The sequence below is a fragment of the Scyliorhinus torazame genome, chromosome 17, assembly GCF_047496885.1.
Source record: "Scyliorhinus torazame isolate Kashiwa2021f chromosome 17, sScyTor2.1, whole genome shotgun sequence".
Classification (NCBI taxonomy): Eukaryota; Metazoa; Chordata; class Chondrichthyes; order Carcharhiniformes; family Scyliorhinidae; genus Scyliorhinus; species Scyliorhinus torazame.
This window is the reverse complement of record NC_092723.1, coordinates 72126031-72132030: the sequence shown is the minus strand read 5'-3', so window position 1 is coordinate 72132030 and position 6000 is coordinate 72126031. Positions and strand designations below refer to the sequence as shown.

At 53.2% G+C, this 6000-nt stretch overlaps 1 protein-coding gene across 4 annotated transcripts in view; it reads right to left on the bottom strand.

Annotated features, from left to right (window-relative positions):
* Nucleotides 1–6000, bottom strand: part of LOC140393945 (DENN domain-containing protein 2C-like) — a 253665-nt gene that overhangs the window by 130258 nt on the left and 117407 nt on the right. The window contains exon 1 of one of the 4 annotated variants that reach the window (XM_072480625.1): nucleotides 4716–4871. The exons of the other annotated variants lie outside the window; for them this stretch is intronic. The gene's annotated coding sequence lies outside the window, so the exon portion shown is untranslated. Of the gene's footprint in view, nucleotides 1–4715; nucleotides 4872–6000 lie in introns of those variants that run through there. 4 annotated transcript variants of the gene reach the window in all.

Sequence of the window (6000 nt, the reverse complement as noted above, 5' to 3'; positions counted from 1 at the left end):
AGGGCCCGACGCCGACCACATGCGCTCCTTCTGGAACTCCCTCTCCCCCACGGCCCCAAGGCCCTGAAGAGATGCCTGGGGTTCTTCTCTTACTATGCCCAGTGGGTCCCCACTTATGCGGACAAGGCCCGTCCACTTATTAAATCCACCATTTTTCCCCTGACGGCTGAGGCCCGTCTGGCCTTCAACCGCATCAAGGCAGATATTGCCAAAGCCGCGATGCACGCCGTGGACGAGTCCAATCCATTCCAGGTGGAGAGCGATGCGCGGACTTTGCTCTGGCCGCTACCCTCAACCAGACGGGCAGGCCCATGGCTTTCTTCTCCCGTACCCTCCATGCCTCCGAAATTCGACACTCCTCCGTCGAAAAGGAAGCCCAAGCCATTGTAGAAGCTGTGAGACATTGGAGGCATTACCTGGCCGGCAGGAGATTCACTCTCCTCACTGACTAACGGTCAGTTGCCTTCATGTTTAACAATACACAGCGGGGCAAAATCAAGAACGACAAGATTCTGAGGTGGAGGATCGAGCTCTCCACCTACAACTACGATATCTTGTATCGACCTGGGAAGCTCAATGAGTCCCCAGATGCCCTCTCCCGCGGCACATGTGCCAGCGCACAAGTAGATCGACTTCGGGCCCTCCACAATGACCTCTGTCACCTGGAGGTCACCCGTTTTTTTCACGTTATCAAGGCACGCAACCTGCCTTACTCCATCGAGGAGGTCAGGACCGTGACCAGGGACTGCCAGGTCTGCGCGGAGTGCAAACCGCACTTCTATCGGCCAGACAGGGCGCACCTGGTAAAGGCCTCTCGCCCCTTTGAGCGCCTCAGCATCGACTTCAAAGAGCCCCTCCCCTCCACTGACCGTAACGTGTACTTCCTCAACATTGCTGACGAATACTCAAGATTCCCTTTTGCCATCCCATGCCCTGACATGCCCTGACATGACCTCTGCCACCGTCATCAAGGCCCTGCACAGTCTTTTCACCTTGTTCGGGTTCCCCACCTACATCCATCGCGATCGGGGTTCTTCCTTCATGAACGACGAGTTGCATCAGTTCCAGCTACAACCCCCGGGGCAACAGACAGGTGGAGAGGGAGAACACAATGGTCTGGAAAGCCGTCCTCCTGGCCTACGGTCTAGAAGTCTCCCGCTGGCAGGAGGTCCTCTCCGATGCGCTCCACTCCATCCGGTCACTCCTGTGCACTGCCACCAACGAGACCCCTCACGAACATATGTTTACCTTCCTCAGGAAGTCCACCTCCGGGGTCTCGCTCCCATCCTGGCTGACAGTCTCAGGGCCCGTCCTCCTCCGGAAGCATGCGAGGGGTCATAAATCAGATCCCCTCGTCGAGAAGGTGCTGCCCCCCCATGCCAATCCACAATATGCCTACGTGGCACATGACGGGCGACAGGACACAGTCTCCCTTCGGGATTTGGCACCTGCAGGTTCCCCAGCGACCATCACCACCACCCCCGACCCTACACCGTCTCCCTCCACCACTACCCAGTTACTTCAGTAACTGGCACCTGCAGGTTCCCCAGCGACCATCACCACCACCCCCGACCCTACACCGTCTCCCTCCACCACTACCCAGCTACTTCAGTAACTGGCACCTGCAGGTTCCCCAGCGACCATCACCACCACCCATACACCGCCCCACCCTCCACCGACTCAACAACTGGGTTTAGAAGAGGACAACACGCTCCCGGATGGGCAGGTTTCGACATCGGTGCCCACACCACAGCCGGGACTGAGGCGATCTTAGCGGAAGGTGAAGGCCCCCCGACAGACTTGATCTTTAAGTCCACTTCATCCCGGCTGGACTTTTTCTTTTTTAAACAGGGGGTGAATGTGGTAAACCACTGTAGTATATAATATGTGTATTGTGGTAAACGGCTACTGTATTACACGTAAAGTGGTAAACCACTGCCCGATGGCTCCGCCTTCCCTCGGGCTCGGTATTAAGGTGGCTGGTCTCCGCTTCCCACCCAGTTCGGGATCAGAGGCCAGGAGGCTTTATGTTTAGCTTATTAAAGCCTCAGTTACGTTCACTACTCGTTTTGTGTTCATTGATGGCACATCAGGCTGGAATCAAACAGAGAAGCAGTATCAGAAAATCTCTCCAGCAAACGCAAAGAAAAGGCTGGAACACACATACCACCCCTTCAACACACAGCGATAGGAGGCCATTCAGCCCATCGAGTCTGCACCGGCTCTTGGAAAGAGCACCCTACCCAAGGTCAACACCTCCACCCTATCCCCATAACCCAGTAACCCCACCCAACACTAAGGGCAATTTTGGACACCAAGGGCAATTTATCATGGCCAATCCACCTAACCTGCACATCTTTGGACTGTGGGAGGAAACCAGAGCACCCGGAGGAAACCCACGCGCACACGGGGAGGATGTGCAGACTCCGCACAGACAGTAACCCAAGCCGGAATCGAACCTGGGACCCTGGAGCTGTGAAACAATTGTGCTATCCACAATGCTACCGTGCTGCCCCTGAAGATGTGAGATTGTACATGAAGATTGTACCGATCCCTCTCCTAAACCCAGTTTTCATATATAGTGATCTCCTTAAACACAGCTTCCCATACCCTTCATAAAGCCCTCACACATGCAACCAAACAAATCTTTTCTCGGTGGAGGGAAGTGGGGCTGGTCAAGGTGAGGGATTTGTATTTGGAGGAAGGGTTCGCCAGTCTGGAGGAGCTAAGGAAGAGGGTAGAGCTGCTGAGGGGGAGTGAGTTCAGCTATCTGCAGGTTAGGGACTTTGTGCGAAAGGTTTGGAGGGGGTTCCCTAGGTTGCCGGGGTACACCCTGCTGGAGCGACTGCTGCTTCCGGATGTGGAAGGGGAGGGAAGAATTGGGGATATATACAAGTGGCTGGGGGAGCAGGGAGGCGAGAAGGTGGTGAAGATCAAGGAGAAATGGGAAGCGGAGTTGGGAATGGAGATCAATTGGGAGTATGGAGTGAGGCACTGCGAAGGATAAATGGGACCTCCTCTTGTGCAAGGATGAGCCTGATACAGTTCAAGGTGGTGCACAGGGTGCATATGACTCGGGCGAGAATGAGTGGGTTCTTTCAGGGGGTAGCAGATTCGTGTGAGAGGTGTGGATGAGGTCCAGCGAATCATGCACACATATTTTGGGGTTGTGAAAAATTGGGAAGATTCTGGGCGGGAGTGTTCGCGGTCTTAGCCAGGATAGTGCAGGAGGGAGTGGACCCGGACCCTTTGGTGGCGATATTTGGGTTTTCAGAGAAGCCGGAGCTCATGGAGAGGAGGAGGGCTGATGTCATGGCATTCGCCTCTCTGATTGCACGGCAACGAATTTTGCTGGAGTGGCGGTCGGCATCGCCACCGGGGGTAGCAGCATGTTTGGGCGACCTGTACAACTTCCTGCGATTAGAGAAGATAAAGTATGAGTTGGCTCAGCAGGGGAGTTCGAGAAAAGGTGGGGGATGTTTGTGACCGTGTTTGAGGAGCTGTTCGTCGCAGGGGGGGGGGGGGGGGGGGGGGGGGGGGGGGGGGGGGGGGAAGAGGTGGTGAAAAAGGAGGAAAATCTGTACAAACCGTTTGGTTGATTGTTGGGAAGAATGTTTCCCGGAGTGTTTATTTGCTGTAACCTACTTTGATACAAGTTTGAATAAAATACGTTTTTTTTAAAAAACATCTTTTCTGTGCACCCTCTATGGATAAAGGTCCACAGTTCCATGTGCATTTAGGCCCAATCTGTTGAACTGAAAGGCATTTGCCCAAATACGGTCTATGAGGAGAGGGTGGACAGCATGAGAAAGCTTTGCAGACTCTGCCCGGTACAAAGGAAAGTGCAGTAAAGAGGAGTAAACCAGACGGAATATGACTGCTTATGACGTGGCAGCAACTCAACGAACAACAACACCACCTCCCTCTGTTTACAAATGAGGCGTCAAAATTAACTCCTGCTTCCAGTGTTAAGAATCTTCTTTTTGTCCATGAATTCCAAGGGGCACAGAAACAAATTGTCCACAAGGGAATAATGGGTTGAGGGAAGAGCCAGCATGCCAAAGGGAGGGGGAAGAGAGTGAGGAAATACATAGAGCACGATTTAACACTGAAAAAAGTCACTTTTAGGGCAGATATAGTGGGGCGTTTCTCGGCGCCTGCAGGGTACCCGGCTGGTAGTGCCCAAGGTGCCTGGGTGTCAGCAGGAGTGCCAGGACACCACTATGCCCAGAGCCCACCACCTGGGGCCTCTGATGGCTTGGGAGACCGTCCTAGGCGCCGTTACACCTGGTCCACGTTTGTGGGGACCAGTGCTTCTTTTTATAAAGTTAGAGTCCCCAATTATTTTTTTCCAATTAAGGGGCAATTTAGCCTGACCAATCCACCTAACGTGCACATCTTTGGGTTGTGGGGGTGAGACCCACACAGACATGGGGAGAAATGTGCAAACTCCACACAGAGAGTGACCCGGGGCTGAGATCGAACCCGGGTCCTCAGTGCCGTAGGCAGCAGTGCTAACCACTGTGCCACCCTGTGGGGCCAGTGCTAAACAGCGTCCTGTCGAGTTCTCCCAGGCACGGCCTTTAGTTCCATTAGATCCCGGGACCCGGGAGAATCGGGCGTCAACATATTTAAATTAGTCCAATGGTTCACTTAAATATGTAAACGCAACACCTTGGGTGTTCAGAGTGTCGCGAATGCAAAAAAATGTTTACCTTTAACAGCCTTGTTGTGTCATTGAGTCGGGTGCGACGAGGCTGTTTGATCGTGCCCAGTATTAAAAAATGCCTGCAGTTTTCAGCTGGTTTTTATTCTCTATGAGCCTGTGCCAGTTGTACAATAATGGTATGGTGCCAGGCGAGTCATTAGCGATGCTGGTATCTTGGCTTGCTGGAGCAGTCAATGAGCTGCAGCTTTACTCAATCAAGAGGAGGCGGTGGCGGTGTCGTGGTATTGAAGGGCACAATGTAGTAATCAAAGGCAACATACCCAGCAGCACCAGATGAGTCTAGTCTAGAGAATACCGACCCCAGCCAGACTCTGAGGAGTACACAAGATTACAGCTGTCACAATGACCCAGTGATACTCACTGCACAGCCACGCTATTGTTTGAGGAATAAACAAAAATTAAAAACAGATTTCACCCCTCTGTCACCATCAGTCTGCGCCCCCCCCCCCCCCCCCCCCCAGGACAACCAAAGATCCTCGGCTGTATTAACCTTTAGAATCTCTCAACTTCAATTGCCTTTTCCAAAAACCGGACAGAGGATGTGAGGTAGAAAAGGTTTTGGCGTTTGGGGGGGGGGGGGGGGGGGGCGCGGTGCGATTGCCTGGAGTCGAGCACTGAATATGCTCTTGCTGTGATGCTCCTGCAGCTGAATGACCTGCTCACACTCAGCAGCCAGGTGTGCGAACGAAGGCAGTGGGCAGCTGACACTTGTGGAACTGAGGGAACAGGAGGAGAGAGAGAGAGAAAGTTCTGCGTTTGCTTCCTCCTCAAAACATGGAACAATTGAGGGTTTAAAATGGGGGGGGGGGGGGGGGGGGGATCATCTGCCAGCAATCCCATCGGGCAGATGGCATTCCAGGTGTTTTCATGGTAGATCACCATACAGTGAGCAACGGTCTCTGCCCACGTGAAATCCTCCGCTGAGGTAGACCCATACAAAGAGCGAGCTTAACACAGGAACCCTCAAGGCATGGGCCAACTACCAGCCACAGGGTCTATGCGCACTGCTGCTGTTTTTACACAGTGCTGATTTTACAAGCTGGTATTTATAATGCTCGGATACAGGAGCACAGCTTTGGAAAGCAATTCATAACTATTTTAATAGGTTTGCAGAAATAGTGCTGATCGGGTGAGCTGCAGGAAGGTGGGCGGCAGCTCACACGGGGCAGAAATACGGGGGGCAGTGGGCCAAATGGTCCTTCTTTGTGCTTTGAAATCCCACTTTACCCAGAAGTATGTTTGCTAAAGCTGCAGCCCACAAGCAGCCTCTT